Source organism: Rhododendron vialii, chromosome 6a, assembly GCF_030253575.1.
Source record: "Rhododendron vialii isolate Sample 1 chromosome 6a, ASM3025357v1".
NCBI lineage: Eukaryota > Viridiplantae > Streptophyta > Magnoliopsida > Ericales > Ericaceae > Rhododendron > Rhododendron vialii.
The window spans coordinates 27,903,398-27,920,723 of NC_080562.1; the positions used below are offsets into that span (position 1 = coordinate 27,903,398).

Consider the following 17,326-nt stretch of genomic DNA (forward strand, 5'->3'; position numbering starts at 1 on the left):
TTCACCTGTTCTTAAACCGTCATTAATTTCCCTTTGGGCAATCTACTAACATTTCCCTTCAAGTTAAACCCATACCCCATGCATCAACTGCTCACTGTGGTTTTCGGTTTATTTTAGGCGGTAACATATCACATTATATTCGTAATCCATTAAAGTCAGTCCGTTGATCCTAATTTTCGAGATAATTAACTCGATAAGTTCATTCAAGTCCATCGGAGACGATTTTATGTATGAAATAGGTATTATTCTCCAAACACTAGAAAGAATGCGCAAAAGAACCCAATAGAGTCGAAGAAAGACTCCAAAAAGTGGTTTGAAAGAACGTATGAAAAGCTGCTGAAAGACACTATAGCAGCTCAAGCACCTACCGGTAGGTGCTTGAATCCTACCGGTAGAAGAGAAGAATTTGGCACTTGACCTACCGGTAGGTAAAGAAATCCTACCTGTAGAAACTGCAAACAACCGGTAGGTAAAGAAATCCTACCTGTAGAAACTGCAAACAACCGGTAGGTAAAGAAATCCTACCGGTAGAAACTGCAAACAAAACAGCCAACATTTTGAACGAAACGACTTTGTACCTGGCCTACCGGTAGGTGGATGAATACGTTTGAGCAGCTTTTGAGTTGCTGCAGTACGTTTGAGCTGGTTGAGGAAAATTTTCTTACTTCTCCTACCGGTAGGTAAAAAGTTCCTACCGGTAGGGAGAGTGTTTTTCAGGTGATTTTGACAGGATTTTTCAGATTTCGATCCGATCTCAATAACAACCAATACAAGTTCGAACAAAGCATAAAATCACTCAAATAACATATAAAGAGAGGTAGAATTCCCTATCTCGAGCATCCAAGCCGAAACCAAAGAGATTGAGCAAGCCCTTGCTTCCGGAATCCCAACTGAGCTAAACACACCAAACCGAGCTTTATCCAACGCGATACGAGCCCGAATACGCAAGTAGAAGATGGAATTGAGGTTGATAGTTGTGGGTTTTGAGTTTGGAGGTGAGTTTTTGGGTGAGAGGGTGAAAGAGATGAAGAGAGCCAGGTGTGGGCATGCGTGCCCCATTTTCCTTCGTAGGAAGGGATCCCGTTCCCCTCCTAAAAGAGAAAAGTGTCGGTTCGCGGGAGCGCTTAAGCTGGACGTCGAGCGCTCGCAAAATACAGAGTCGCCACTCGGGTTTGAAGGTCCGACACCCAAGGAACCGTATTTCAAAGCACTTGTCGCGCTGTTTGATTTGAAAAAGTTAAGGAACTAGTCCGTCATAACCATATCTGGGCTCGGGAGCCAGGTTACGAGAGGGGAAGGGTTTTATGGCACCCCTCTCGCCCAATCCGGAGATCGGTTTCTACTTAGGTATTTGCGAAAAAGAGTTTGTTTGCGATTCTATTTATTTAATCAATTTTTAGCCAATTAGGGCGGGGGAACAATTTAATTGGAGATTCAATACTGTAACACGTTTGTAAGATGCGATAGATATGGCGTGGATGAGCGAGATAACAAATAACAAATGGAATGAAATTCAAAACGTCGATCAAACATTAAGACAGTGCTGTGTATGATTTTGGCACAAACAAACAGCCAGCTTGCATGCGTGAATCAATCTGCATGCAAGCAAACAGTCGCGCGACAATACCACACACTCGCGCGAGTGTTGATCCCTCACCGATAGTTTGAATTTTACCCCCTTCTAGGCTTTGGAAGGACCAGTGCTCACCCAGGTGTAAACGAGGCAGTTTATATGTACTTGGAAGTAAATAATATTACAACAGATGGAAATATTATGGAAACACAACCCCTAAACAGTGGGGGTGACTAAACAGAGGCCAAGGCCAAGCTGCTCATGCAAGGGCAGTCCCTAGAAATCAGAGCACCATCGCGCGAGAGAATAAGACACACGCGCGAGTGTTCTTACTGGACTTCCAAGAATTGCTTTGCACGCTTAGGGCTCTGAGACATATTCAAGAGCATCCCAAGGGCATTTTGAACTAAGTGTAGTGTTAAGCTAAGCTAAACTATGATTTTTAACATGCGAAGCAGTGAGCTAATATTTTAAAAAGACTTGAAAATGACTAAGATCATGACAACAAACTTAAAGACCAGCATCCCTTCCCCACGTGGTCCAATCTCGTGCAGACAAAACTGTCGTGCGAGTTAGTGGGACCATCGCGCGAGGGTGTTGTTGGCCACGGCTCTTGAAACCTTGCTAGCTTTAGGGCCAGAACTGGTATTGATTACCAGTCTTGACCCTGCAAGCCCCCCTCAGGGGTCTAAAGAGTGAGCAGAAAGGTATTATACCTTTGCTTGAATATCTTGGAGATGGCTTGAGTGAGGTGGTGTAGCTAGGACGGAGATTAAGAAGGGATGAGTGCAGTATGGAATGTGAATGCTTGCATTTCCTTCTTTTTCTTTGGGAATTTTTGGTAACCCTTTAGGATGAAGCATGAGGGGGGGGGGGGGTACTTATAGATGGAGGAGTTGGTTGGTGGCTAAGCAAGGCAATGCAACCAGCCAACAAGGCTGGTTGTAATTACTTGGTGGAGAAGTGGGGTGCCAAAGGTGATGGGAGAGTGGGGGGAGAGGTGGTGCAAAGGGAGCCCCAGAACGCTGTTCAGTCGACGAAACGGCGTTACATAGGCCTGTAGCCCCCTGATCACCACGCAATCCGGGTGAAAACGACAGGTGTTGACCATCGCGCGAGGGTTTGGAACACTCGCGTGAGTGTCAAGTTAACCCCGCGATGGTCAACAGTCAAAAACTTTGACTTTGACCACCACCTGGCAACTAAACCATCGCGCGAGGGTTCCAATGCGTCGCGTGACTAACTATCCTAAGGTCCAGGTTTGGATTCAAAGGTTTCAGGACTAAGGATGGGCTCCACACGTGCCAAAACTCAAGCCATTTCATGTTCTCAAGACTGTTTTCGACCTGATTCATCATCGGAAAAACAAGAAACCGAAAAATGAAGTAAAACAATCGGGAAGTCAGATTGGGGTGTCTACAGTAGTCCCTCTTTGACGGCACGCGGAGCACCATTGGCTGGTATGGGTATTGTCAAAGATTTCTAGACACCCATCCAATTTACCCAAAAGCCGATTAAAATGAAGAGTGCAAGCGAGTATACACAAGTACCGTGCACCAAGAGATCAGTGAGCAAATCGATCGCTGATTTGCAATTGGACGGATGGATCGTCGCTGATTTGAAATTGGAAATATCACGAATGGATCCAATTGCAAGGCCCGGGCAAGACTCCTGGACTTCATTTAAAGCGATACATACGATTGGGCCTGAACCAGAGGTTGAATCTGGTCAACGGCCCAACTTGACCATCGCACGATTGATCCATATCATCGCGCGAGTGTTTCTGTCAGGGTTCGGCTTTGAAACAAGCCCAGACCCGACCCATGGCTGCCTTCTTCCTTTTAGTCGACGGGGACATTCTGAAACTGCTCACAGCAGTTTCGAATTCCCCCTAACTCTATTCTCTCTCAAACTTTCCCTCTCTAAACCCTCATTTTTATCCCCAAAAATCAAGTAAACCCACACACGTACCAACGTCCATGGCGGATCACGGCGTTAATCGGGGTAGCGGAGAAGTAGTTGATCGTCCGGGGGGTGAGGGAGGACCAATGGAGGTCAAAACAGCGGATCAGCCGCGAGCGGGGGCTGTTATAGACACGAGTGCAGAGGTAACGGGCGGCGGCAATGGCGAACAGGGTCACATGCAAGAGGCCGGTGGTGGAGTCGAGCATCGCGCGACGAAGTCAGATCGTCGCGCGACAGAGGGGGTCGGGGCCGCGAGTGCTGGAATCGAGCAACTGGACCCGAGTGAGGCCATGAGTGGTTCAGTGGTGGTTGGTAGTGGCTCCGAGGGCACAGGCAATAGAGGTACCGGGGATAGCGGCGCCGGGCTGAGCGAGACTCCGCCGAGGGATCCGGCGAGAGGCAAGGGTATAGCGATCGAGGAGGAAGGTGCCACAGAGGTTCCTGAAGAGGAGGTACTGTTTCGGCCAGCAGCGACATCGTCGGGCCACAGACCGATCACGAGACAGGATCTCGCAGAGTTTCTGAGCGAGGAGAGACTGGCTCGGCTCCCCAAGGAGGATCCCATGATTGGGGTTGCTGTTTTGGAGGCTCGAGAGGAACGGGAGCGAGTGATAGCAGCCTCAGAGGTCGCAGCGAGGGCTGAGAGGGCGAGAGCCGCAGAGGAAAAGGCACTGAGGGACGCAGAGACCGAGGAGAGGATTGGAGCTAGGGTACATGGGCCTAGAGTGACAGCGGTGTCTGAGGCGGAGAGTCTGACCCGAGCTCCATTTTCAGCAGCGGGGTACAAGCCACCCATTCCACACTTGTTCGTACCATCAGGTCTTACAGTTTACAGGCCACGGCAGGCGGAGTACGACCCCGAGCTCGTTCTGAGAGACCCTGATACCCACATTTCGAGCAGCTGGGCTGAGGTAAACTTCTGATAACCCCTCATTTCCCTTTGTGATTGCAAACTTAAATATAATGCATGTGCTCGAATACCGAGAGGTGTAGTGTAATCCTTTGAAGTAGAATCGAATAGTGATACCATAGTTTCGCGTTGAGTGCCATGCATGAGACATAATAACTTGAACCAACCATCTACTGCCAGGTTACATTGATTACCTAGAACTTGAGAATGAAAACTTCACACGCTGATATATCTCATGTTGCTTGTTTCCGTGTCTAATGCAGGAGAGAGCGAGACAGAGAGACATTCGAGGTTTTGGGGGCACATGCAGTTCCTTGGCGTTGTACCAGGGTTTCCCTGAGAGGGTGAGGCAGTTGGTGGACGAGGCAGGCTTCGGGGAGTTCATACAGACCCTTACTCCGGCCAGAAATGACCATGTTGTCCTGGTCGCACTTGCAGAGAGGTGGAGGGATACCACAAACACCTTCCACCTACCGCCCGGGGAGATGACGGTGACGCCTACTGACTTTGCGGCGATCACCGGCTTGAGGGTTGGAGGTGACCCTATCCCGTTCGATTCGGGCATTCAGGAGGACGAGGCGGCCCTGGAATGGTTCTTACGAGAGGTGCCCAAGGTTGAAGAAGGGATGGCGAGATATGGACAGTTTACCCGGTACCTTGCGAAGGAGGTGGCGACTGAGCAGGAGGCGGAGCAGATGGCCCGGGCGTACCTGTTGTACCTTTTCGGCGCTACCCTGTGCCCGAATAGGCGTAGCAAGGTTCACCTATCGTACTTGCCTGCTTTGAAGGATCTGAGGACAGCCTCATGCTTTGACTGGGGAGGAGCTGCACTTGGCGCAGCCTATGGCTTTATGGGGTCGAGGACAGAGATGAGCACTGTTGGGTACTGGCGGATTTGGGAGGTACGGTCATAATAGCGCAAAACACATTTCCAATGTACATTTATCTTTTTGAGTATATATAATCTATTCAATCATATTCCAGTGTTGTACCAATGATTTGATCTCTTGACAACTGTGCAGCTCTGGGCCTACGAGGTTTTGAACATGTGTCGTCCGGTGACAAAGAGCCTAGACTTGGGGATCCTTCCGCGAGCTCATATCTGGAGCAAGAAGAACATGGGGGAGAAGAGAGGGAGAGGTGACTTGAACGGCTTCCGGATATACCTAGACGAGCTCCGACCCTCACAGGTATGACATGACTTTATCGAACGGAAATGTGCATCCCTTTTCATTGCTTTAATGCTGTCGCTGACCGATACTTGCATTGTTTGCTTGTGCAGGTAGAATGGGATCCTTGGAAGGTGGCAGAGCCAGAGCCTGAATACATGGCTAGGAGCAGGGTTGTGACAGCGAGCAGAGTGCTACTCGAGTCGGCATTTGGTTGGCAGTGGTACTTGGGCGATCGAGTGACACGCCAGTCACTTGGCTATGCAGAGTTCCAGGTACCCGGACCACTTCCACCACGGGCCTCACACACAGGGGAGTACACGCTGGCCGAGTTAGAGGTCTTTACGCGGCCTGACACCGACTTGACACGCTACCTGCGTCCCGGCATGGACTATGCAGTTTACCAGAGAGAGCGCTTGGCAAGGCCGCTGAGAGTATGAGAGTTCAGGGATATCCGGAGTCAAGCTCGTAGAGCTGCTGAGGAGAGGAGAGCCATTACCGTGAGACAGAGTAGTAGCGAAAGTCACAGAAGACGGGGTCCGAGTGGACCAGTGAGAGGTGGGCCACCAGAGTTGACATGGCAGATAGCAGTGGTGGACTCCCAGGGCAACCCAGCCGAGCTACACCTAGTCCCTGCCAGAGTTGAGCCAGCGCCCGTTACCGTGCCGGTAAGACATCGTAGCCTTCATTTTCATACTTCCATAAAATCCTGAAACATTGCCCAATTGCTTATGTTCAATTTATCCTTGCAAGTGCCCAATAAATGGGTGAACGAGGCTGTCCGGCGTATGCTTGCACTAGAGAATGTGATAAGGCGACCGGCGAGTGGCTTGCCTTTGGACTTGCGCTACCCATCACCGGCAGCTCAGAGATCTCAGGTATATTTTCCAGAAAAACGATACATTCCTGCATCCGATACTTGACACATGCATGCCTTGCTCGACACATAGTATACTTTAACTGCCTTTGACTTTGAAATTGATTGTACTTGCTTGCAAACATATAACATATGGAACGTATACTAAATGTGCAAATGTTCATAATGCAGACGCAGGGACGGGCGGCTCCTAGGAGGAAAAGCGCAAGAGAGCCTCCACAAAAGAAGCTATCAACTAGGACTCCTGCTCCTCCACCTACTACTAGACCACAAATGCGGGGCATACAGCCACCAGTTGCGAGTGAGGAGGCGGCCCGAGAGGCCGTGGCGCGTGCTGAGGAGATGTATCAACTGAAGATGCGCCAAAGGCCCTCGCAAGACGAGCCGGTCCGCAAGAAACGGCTGATCCTGCCCGAGGATTCCGAGGAAGAAGGGGAAGAGGAGGAAGAAGAAGAAGGAGAAAACGAGGAGGCGCCCGACAACAGCGGTTCGGACGACTCAACGGACGATCCTGGTTTTAGACAGGATCCTCGAGAGAGAGAGAGACGACGATGATGATGACGACGACGGAGATGGTGACTGGTTTGGAGAGGACTGAGGGCTACTAAGAAGCCTCACTTCACTTTTCGCACTCTGCTTTTTGCTTTCGGGCCTGCGTGCCCACGTAGATAGATTGAAAGCCGGAGTGCCTTAGTTGATACTTGATACATGCTTTTGAGGCCTGCGTGCCCTTTTGACTTGATGGGCGAGTGTGCCCGGGTTGACATGATGACTTTCGCGTGGCCGACGCACCGCACTCACAGTAGTCTTCTTTGTTTTGATATGGATAGGTTATGGCTTAGCTATAAAATTTGCATTTTCAGTTTTCTTTACCCTTGTAATGAATTAGAGTAAATAAGTGTTTGCCACTAATACCATGCTTGCATTTATGATGTATTGAGACTATTCACAAACGCACGCATACGCACAGACAGCACTAGCTTAGAAGGAAAATAAGAATGTACCTTAGGACATGGCTAGGATACGAGGATACAAGGGAGTGGAATATTATAAACCAAAATTCGAAATACTCTACCCTATACGAAATTATCGCTTCCACGAGGTCGCATATATGCAAAATGACCTGCAAGAGTTGGCGAATTTGAGAAACACATCCCAAAATGCAAACTTAACCGGAAATGTTTACAAAAGACACAAAACGGACACAAGATGGAAAAAGATGACTCTATCATGTCCCGGACGGAAACCGACACCTCTGTACAGTCATATTAGGTCAAAATGACCCGTACGGCTTGAGAGAAAATAGTTGGAACCCTTGAACTGAGTTTCGAATCCCCGAAATGGTTATTTGGACTTGAAACGGGCTGTCGAGGGCTCAAAAACTTCGTTAAACGCAATTTCTCAAATCCGACACTTGGATATGGTTACGTATGCTTGTAGTGACTTGTTGGAATCATAAAAGTTGCAAAAGAACCCTTGGAATATGAGGCGACCAAAATTGGACAGTAGCTGGTGTAATCTGTCAAATTGCAGGGCGAACCATCGCGCGAGGGAGTGAGTGTGTCGCGCGATGGAGAGATGCTGGTCACTCGCGAGAGGGAATGAGAGCATCGCGCGATGATTGGACCGTGCCAGGCCACCTTTATTTGACCGTTTCTGATTTTTAGAACGACCAAGCCTTGTCATCACCCTTCGACTGCTCAGAGTACTTCAGGGACAGTGCAGAGATGTCTTCACTTTGGAGAAGAGGATGCCACGTTGTATGGATATTTGCACTGGGAAAGGACAGTACTCTATGCATTCTGTCTATAAAGAGGCCAACACTCTGCTAATGGAAAACATCCCTCCCACAGTTTGAGAGTCCTACGAGAAACAAAATGGCAAATAACCTTCCGGTCTTGATTAGCCCATGGCTCACGGCCTTTGTCGCCGGAGATTGGCTGTCATTTCGGTTTCACGGGCTGGCCGCATTTCGTTTCCTCCGCAATGTGAGGGTCCGTCCTGAATTTCTGAGGGCAGCCCTACAATTCTGGGATCCAGAGGTTCACGTGATCAGGTTTGGGGTTAATGAGTTGTGCCCCACCGTGGAGGAATTCCAAGCATACCTCCAAGGAGTCGCCTCGAGCGTTATCGTCGTGCCGCCTTATAGGAAAAGCATGCCAAAGCTCCTACAATCAAGCCTTGGCATTACCCGGGGAGCGGCCGAAAGTTTACTAACCGGAGGGCAAATCAACATCATGCGCTTGATGGAATGGTATGGGCCAGAGGGGGATGTAGAGGACATAGCCGTGCAGGCTCGGCACCGATTTGCTCTGGCAATTAACGTGCGAGCTGCTTATTTGTTGGTGTCTCCAAATGGGCAAGTTAACCCCATGTTAGTGAGCGTCGCCGCTCAAATGGGCGCCCGAAGAAATGTGGTGCCACTGGTCCTGGCGGAGACACTCATGGGTTTGGATTTAGTTTCTACGGGCCAAACAGACGTGTTCGGTGGTAGTCCACTCCTACTGTAGGTTAACTCTCACTCAGCTCACCTTTTCGGTTTTCTCACGTTCTGTTTTTACCTCATCTCTCGGCTAAGGTTATATAGAAGCTTCTTACGTGTCTTTTCCTCTCAAGCTTTATATGACTTCTCACTTGTTTTTCCACTCATGCAGCTTTGGCTGTCTGACAAATTGGGATTGCTCACAGCACCGGAAGCAAATTGGCCTCATTTGCCCGGTCGAATGCACCAGAAAGGCATGATCTACTCGGAAATGTCTGCGCATCAATGGTACACATTCATGAGAAATGTTGCCAAATGAAATCACGTGGCGGCACGATGCCTTAAACATTCCAGACATGGCCTTGAGTTCTGCAGGTTTTGAGAGAGTAGTGATCGCTGGGCTGACCGCTTTCACATTCTACATCCCTAGACGCATCCTTCGTCAGTTAGGAATGAGCCAAGGGCTTCATCGAGCTGGGATTGAAGACTTCCAAATCTCTGCCTTCACTGCCCGAAATTTGAGAGGATATGAGCACAATTGGGGTCTGAGGCAACTCGGGGGAGCTTACCCAGGCTTCAGCACAGAACTTATGCACCAAGTATGGCTAAGAAGGGAAGTTGCAAGCAGGCAAAACAATGACTGACTTTTGACGAACCCTGATGATCTAGAATAAACCGTGAGCCTGTTTAAGGCCTCGAGCACTTTATTCTGTTTCTATGCTTAACTCTTTTTAAGACTGCTCAGCCTGTGTAATAGAAGTTATAATTTGAATAAAAATGAAAGTTTGAAAATTTTCCCTTTTGTATTCAAGTGTTGAACCTCTGCGCCACCCAAGAATCGGGTTAACTTCTCGTAATAGGCAACCGTGGATCAAGTTGATGGATTATGACCGAATCTCACAGAAAGATTGCCTACGTATCCCCTTTCAGGGAATCAGGTCAGCATGTAGTTCATGCTAAGGTTCACTCGAGTATTTTAGCTCTCCTTTTACGCTCTAAATTTTGCCTAGTGCCGCCAATTCGGGTTTTCAGCCTAGCGAGCTTTGATTGATGCCTATTTATTTTTGCCTAAACCGCCTTCTCAGGTTTTCGGTCTAGCAGGCTTGCTCTAATTTTTGCTTGGAACCGCCCACCCTTGTGGTTTTCGGCCCAGCGAGCTTCTCTCAGGGGTAGTACCGTTTGAGTTGATCCAGGTTAACCAGAGAGTTGAATTCATTGTCGTCGAGATCGATGAGCTGAGCCGCTCCCCCAGAAAGGATGGTCTTGATGATGTAAGGTCCAAAACGCTTAGGTCGGAATTTGCCGCGGCGGTCAAAAACTGGTGCTCGAATCTCCTTTGTGACCATGTCCCCTTCGACCAAGTCTCTAGATTTCACCTTTTTGTTGAATGTTCGGGCGATTCTCCGTTGATACCCCTGAACATGATACAAGCCCGAAGCCTCCTCTCATCAAAAAGCATGAGCTTAACAAACCTTACACTGAGCCATTCAGATTCTGAGAGAGCTCCGATTCCACCATGATCCTCAAAGATGGCACCTCTAGCTCTATAAGGAGAACCGCTTCCATCCCGTAGACCAAGGAGTAGGGGGTCGCACCCGTTGACGTTCGAATCGATGTTCAATAACCCCAAAGAGCTAAAGGCAGTTGCTCGTGCCAGTCCCTGGCGGACTCTGCAGACTTTTTGATGATTGTCTCAACATTCTTGTTGACCGCTTCAATCGCTCCATTCGTTTGAGGGCGATAGACCGTTGAGTGATGGATTTGGATCTTGAATTCTTCGAACAACTCCAGGACCCTGCCTTTGAAATGACTCCCATTGTCAGATACGAATGCTTGCGGGACCCCATACCGGTAGATGATGTTTTTCCTGATAAAATGAGCAACTTGAACCGCAGTCAGGGTTTTATAAGATTCGGCCTCAACCCATTCGGTAAAATAATCTATTGCCACAAGGATAAACCTATGACCATTCGAAGCGGACGGTCTGACCATGCCGACGACGTCGATACCCCATACAGAGAAAGGCCAAGGCGAAGCCATGCCAAATAGGTTACAGGGTGGCACATGCATTAGATTTGCATGAATTTGGCATTTGTGACATCGCCGCACGTAATCCACACACTGAGATTCCATAGTAGACCAGAAGTAGCCTTGGCGCAAGATCTTCCTAGCGAGCATGACGCCGCTCATATGAGGGCCACAGACTCCCTCGTGGATATCCTCCATGATTCTGATGGCCTCAGTACCGTTGACGCAGAGCTTGTGCATTCCGCAATGAGATCTCCTATATAACTTTCCCCCACAAATAATGTACTAGGCAGCTATCCTCCGCAATGCAATCTGATCCCTTTTAGAGGCCTCGGCCGGATACGAGCCACTCTCGACAAAGTTCCATATGTCATGGTACCAGGGCAGGCCATCATCAACATCATCGATCCCGTTGACATATTGATAAGCGGGGCAGTCCCGCTGCTCAATTAAGATTGGACGTAGTTTGACTCCCAAAGGTAACTCAACCATGGAAGCCAAGGTTGCGAGCGCATCAGCGAATCGGTTCTTCAAACGAGGGATGTGGGTGAAAGCCACTTTGTTGAAACGAGGAATTAGTCCTTCCAAATTATGATGGTAAGGCTTCAACCCTTCTTCACGCACTTTTCAGTCCCCATTGGCTTGAGATACAACGAGGTTAGAGTCCTCGATGACTTCGAGCTTTTCTACGCCGAGCGTGAGTGCAGCCTCCATACCCACGATATAGGCCTCATATTCAGCTTGGTTGTTTGTAACATCGAAATTAAGCTTGAATGCAAGCGGAATATGAGAACCATCAGGGGCGACTAACAAGACCCCGATCCCAAATCCTTTCTGATTGGCCGCCCCATCGAAGTAAAGAGTCCAAACGTCTTCAACAACCGTTAGCACTTCCTCATCTAGGAACACAAAATCTGCATCTTCCGGTCCATCCACAAGGTGATCAGCCAAAAACTCAGGAATAGCTCGCCCTTTCACCGACTTTCTTGTGACATATTCAAGATCGAATCCTGCCAAGAGGAGCAACCAACGTGCTAGCTGAAAAAAAAGGCAACATGTATTTCTTCTGCAAATCAATCAAGTTCTATTGGCTTACATGTGTCATCCGGTTATGGAGCACCAGGTAAATGTTTCCCTTAGACTCATTTCATGTTTCTTTTTCAGATTTAATCCGGTAACCCATACACTGAAAAAAAGCTGTTGGTTCTTTTGTTTTACTCGTCACTGCATCATTTTGCGTTCAAAAGTATTACATACAGTTGAGTTGAGCAGAAAGTGTATAGATTGTTTCTTGAAATGGAGATGGAGTTTCTTTCTTCGTTATTGCCAAGACACATTAGCCTAAGAAATGAATAACCAACAATTGTATTGTAAACATTTTGCTATCGTCTTTTGTGTAATTCGTAATTCACTTGGGTTAGGGAATATTTTCACCACAAATGGGCCACGTGCTAACGTCAAGAAATTATAATAGCTTACTTGGTAGTATTAACCAGCATTCAAAAAATACAGTCTAAGTAGGTTTCTGTTACTATCTTTCAGAAAGTATTGCAATGGAGATAGACTTTTTAATTTCTTTATTACGTGAGTACCACAGGTCAAACCGGAGCGAGACCGAGTCATTCCAAAGGAGAGCCAAGTTTCCAAGAACCCGCAACCGAACCTGATTATTAAGGGGCTATGATGAGGGGCTATGGTTAGGTAATAGCCTACTAAAAGGAATTTAGATCCCAGTTCTCTTAAGAATTTTGATCATCCCAGTTCTCTTTGTTTTGATGCTCTGATAATTAAGGGTTCCTTCTTGTATGCACGGGTATAACCCTTGGCTTTTGTTATATGTTTGGTTAAGGCTTTTCAATGGAATATACATTTACCCAAACAAAATCGAAGTGAACGAATCTAGCGTAATTCAAATTAGGCATTTCAGATGACACAAGCAAAACCAAATGTCGTTATTCCAGCAAAGAAGAGATGTTTGCTGATGTTTCTTTACTATTGCTTGAGAGGCTAATTATCAAGCAGATTAATTTGTAATATTTTTTTTATCTATATGATGGATGAATTGTAGAGTATGGCATGGGAAATCAAGTATCAACGTCGGGTGATATGTACAATTTCAGTATTCTCTTATTGGAGATGGTCACAAGGAAGAGACCAACAGATATCATGTTCGCGGGTAGTCTGACTCTCCACAACTTTGTTAAGATGGCTATGGCTGAACAAGTAGCAAACATTGTTGATCCAACACTGTTTCAACAAGTAGTAATGGGTGAGGCAAGCTCAAGCAACAGCTCTCAGAATCAAAGCCTGGCTAGCTTTAACGAAGTTCAGGAGTGCTTGACTTCAATTCTTAAAGTGGGAATAGCTTGTTCAAAAGAACTACCAAGTGATCGACCGGATATCAAAGAAATAGTTACTCATTTGCATGTGATTAAGAACTCTTATCTCGGAGTTGGAGTGCACAGAAGAATGAGAGCTAGAATTGCAGCTTGATCATGTGCAGGTATGAACCCCTTATACACTCCGATAGCTACTAGAGGAAAAAAAGCTGCACTCGCCAACAAAACATCGGTTGTTTCAGTTGTAGCTTATTACTTACATAAACGTTTAGTTTTGTTCAACTTCACCCGAGTTCCTAACAACCATAATGTTTTCATCTGCTCTTTTCGTCAATTCAAATTAATACGTAGCTCTCACGTGATCTGCAGCTATGAACAAAACGTAGGATTTCCATAATTTCTAATTCAACCTTAAGAATCTATAAATTCTACTAGGAATCTAGAAGTCTGGAACCTCAGTGTAAGTATTTTTCAAAACAATAGTGAAGAGACAACAAAGTTGGAACTCTAATGCCACATTCCAATTCTCACGATAAACAAACCTTACTAGCGCTTTTATGTATATATTCAATTATGCGCACAAAATCAACCAATTTTCCAAGCTGTTGCATCTTCGACCAAAGTTATATATATATATATATATATATATATATATATATATATATATATTCTGTAAGTTATTATGATTTTCTCTCATCAAACTTGTTCAATAACTAATTTTCCTTCTTCCCTCATATATAGGTGCTTGAGGTTTGGTGGGTCTTGAAGGTATCTGTTGAGACCACAACTTAATTTGTGATATTGCTCCATATTGATTTGGGTACGCATTACAGATGCTAGTTTGTTGTTCAATTTATGTTGTTTGTTTTAAGTTTATGTTCCTCTCATGTTTTTAGTTTGTTTCAAGCATGAGAATTCTCTCATTTAAATGTATTATAAGACTTACATGTCAAGTGGGTCTCTAATAGCTAATGAGCAAAAAGTAAATGTTTCTTGTCACCAAAATTCTAGTATATATGTTCAAGGTTTTCCCCTTGTGAACCAAATAGCTTTCTATACGTTTAAAATTTACTACTGACCCATAGTGGGTTAGGGGCCAGATGAGTGAGAACAAAGCCCAAATAGATATTGAGGAATTGCAACATAAGCATTGAACTCCGAGGCAGTAGCAAAAAATTACAAACTATTTTTTATTGTTTAAAACAATAACTTCTTATTTTCAAATTTTACATCTCTCTCTCTCTCTCTCTCTCTCTCTCTCTCTGCCCCAATTTCAAAAATTCAAAATTACTTTCTACTTCCAACCGCCAAAGCCCTAGCCCCAATCTCTCTCTCTCTCTCTCTCTGCCCCAATTTCAAAAATTCAAAATTACTTTCTACTTCCAACCGCCAAAGCCCTAGCCCCAATTTCAGGAGAGAGAGAGAGAGAGAGAGAGAGAGAGAGAGAGAGAGAGAGAGAAGAGGGGGTAATTTGAAAGTAAAATGGGTGTTCAAGTACTTTTTAAAAAATAGTAAAAAAAAAGAACTTTATTGTATATTTATTTACAACTAAAAAAGTGTTAAGAGTAATTTTTAGAAGTAAAAAGTTAGAGAGAGAGAGAGAGAGAGAGAGAGAGAGAGAGAGAGAGAGAGGAGTTAAAATTGGAAGGGGAAAAAAAGGAGCATAAAGTTATTTTTTGTAAATAGTAAAAAATAGGATCAAAATAATTTTTGATAAATAGTAAAAAAATAAATTTATTTTATATTTATTTACTACCAAAAAAAAAGAGTTCAAAAAGTAATTTTTTTATAAAAAAAAAAGAGGAAAGTTAACGCCTTCCGTTAGCTCCATCTATTACAAATTGACAGAATTGGACAATGGCAGCCTAATTGTTAATGAAATGGTAAGTTCATGTATCTTTTTATCATTAGTTAAAATTCAAGTGTTTTTTTGCGAATCAACTGAAAGTTTAAGGTTTCTTTTGAAATTTTCCCTTAAAAACTATCCAAATTAGGATCTGCAATTCCCTTTGCTCCTACCCAAATGAAATCAAACCAAAGTAAACCTTATTTCCTATCCAACCGGAATATTATTTATTTATTTTTTTACCAATATTGTATACATCGGGAATTATCGAGATAAAAAGTTAGTTCACAAGAGGTTCAGAGGCTACCCATAGCCCTGAACCCCAACCAACCGCCTCTCATGGAGCTCAAACGGAAGGCTGTGGATTATGCCAACTAAGCTCCTTTTTGTTGTTCTACTCTAACAAAAACCATATTTTAAACAGAATGTGATGAATTCTTAACGTATCCATCAACCAAACAGCAGAACAAAGTCCATGTGCGTCTCTTGACTATATGTACACCCTTCAATCCATGTATACAGAATACGAAATGCCACGCGCCTGTATTATTAAGTGACTTCTCAAACTAAAACCCAACTAAATACTGATTAATGGCCACTGATACAACATAAAACAACGCTAATTCTAATCTTACTGAGTGTCATATTGTTGCAAGTCTTGAAGGATATTTCACACCAAAGAAAATCCCTAGTACTGCATACGGGGGGAAATTGAAAACAACTTTTAAGCAGTTCCCAGAAAGCTTGGATGTAGAATCAATAAGGTTGCAGCTGATCGAAGACAGCATCTTCACAGAAAATTAAACTCTCCGACTAAGAACGTGACGTTGCATTGTCTGCGTTCTCCCATTTTCTTCTCTTACAATTACCGTGGCTGGCCGATTTGCATTTGAGTAGAACTCAGGAGGAAACAACTAAGTTAACCACTTAAATCAGGGTGTTCCAATGCTAAATCAGCAATTCTGGGAGAGCTTGCACTTGGTGGTAGTATGCATCCGAAAGAGAGTCCTCAATCAGTCAACGAAACATCAGGACGTTTTACCATGGTGCTAAACAGCAGTCTTGGCAAACCTGCGATTGCAACAATAAAAATCATTTTCCATTGCTTACCCTAAGGCTGTACTTGGGTAAGAAAAGTGAAATAGAAAAGTTCAAGAATCTAACGGCTCAATTAGTCTCCTCTGCCACTGTTCATAGCACGCACACACACAGAGACAGTGAATTGAACATAAAGATACAACAGATGATATATTCTGGTTACCTTTAAGTACAAAGCCACAGGGGTTCCAAAGTCACAGGCCTCTCACTGCATGTGTGAATTCCTGGAGTCCCCACAGGAGGTGCATGTACAGTTATTGGAAGCACCCACTTGCACTTGTCTCTTCCCTCTAGCAGAAGAGGATGGTGTATGCGCGATCATTTTAAGCATCACAGCTTCGAGTCGAAAGTATACCTTTGTAATTGTTGAGGAATGTCTCCTAGAAGGGTGGACAAAACCGCGATTTATAGTCTCAGACATTTCCAGAGTTATTGAAAGCTGAAACACAGTGTACTTCTAGTCAAATCTAGAGAGGCATAAATTACACAAAACAACAGGCCAATGTGAGTCAATGAAAATTACCTCAAGGCATCTCCTTGACCCTTCTTCATTGAAGAAAGTAAGAGTATCGCCTATCTGTTAAGAAAGGTAAGAAGAACTTGGTCATCCAATCTGAGTGGATGACAAACATCAATTACCATATCACTGAAGTAATAAGATGAGTCAGAGCTCTTTGGTGAAAATCGAAGCAGAACTTGGTCATCCAATCTGATATTTTAAGATCTTCCTCGAATAAAGTTTTCTGCTGCAGGAAATCTTGGCAGCAAATAAGTTTTCTAGGTCTAATATCTTAAACCATGGCAAATAATAACTCAAACCTACATAGAAGAGATAAAGCAACGAATTACATGCTCATGGTTCAACAGCTCCAGGGACAGATGCTACTCTTAAATCATCATCTGTGGGAAGTGATTTTGAATGTTTTAACTGCTGACTGGGAGATCCTGTGGTTGAAGACTTCCAAGGCGTTAAAATATCTGTTTATCACTCAAGTATCAACAAAAAGTGGTTTACATCCCTTAATAGCGTAGCTTTATA

General features: G+C 45.0%; 1 protein-coding gene and 1 pseudogene across 3 annotated transcripts in view; one reads left to right on the forward strand and one right to left on the reverse strand.

Annotated features, from left to right (window-relative positions):
• LOC131328574 (probable LRR receptor-like serine/threonine-protein kinase At3g47570) overlaps window positions 1-14,348 on the forward strand; it is a 28,887-nt pseudogene extending 14,539 nt beyond the window's left edge.
• A 1,391-nt stretch (window positions 14,349-15,739) lies between these two features.
• Window positions 15,740-17,326, reverse strand: part of LOC131330049 (uncharacterized) — a 58,612-nt gene continuing 57,025 nt past the window's right edge. Inside the window, exon 14 of one of the 3 annotated variants that reach the window (XR_009200942.1) lies at window positions 15,740-15,910. The gene's annotated coding sequence lies outside the window, so the exon portion shown is untranslated. Of the gene's footprint in view, window positions 15,911-15,941; window positions 16,261-17,326 lie in introns of those variants that run through there. The other 2 variants (XM_058363535.1, XM_058363531.1) reach the window with 2 other exon arrangements.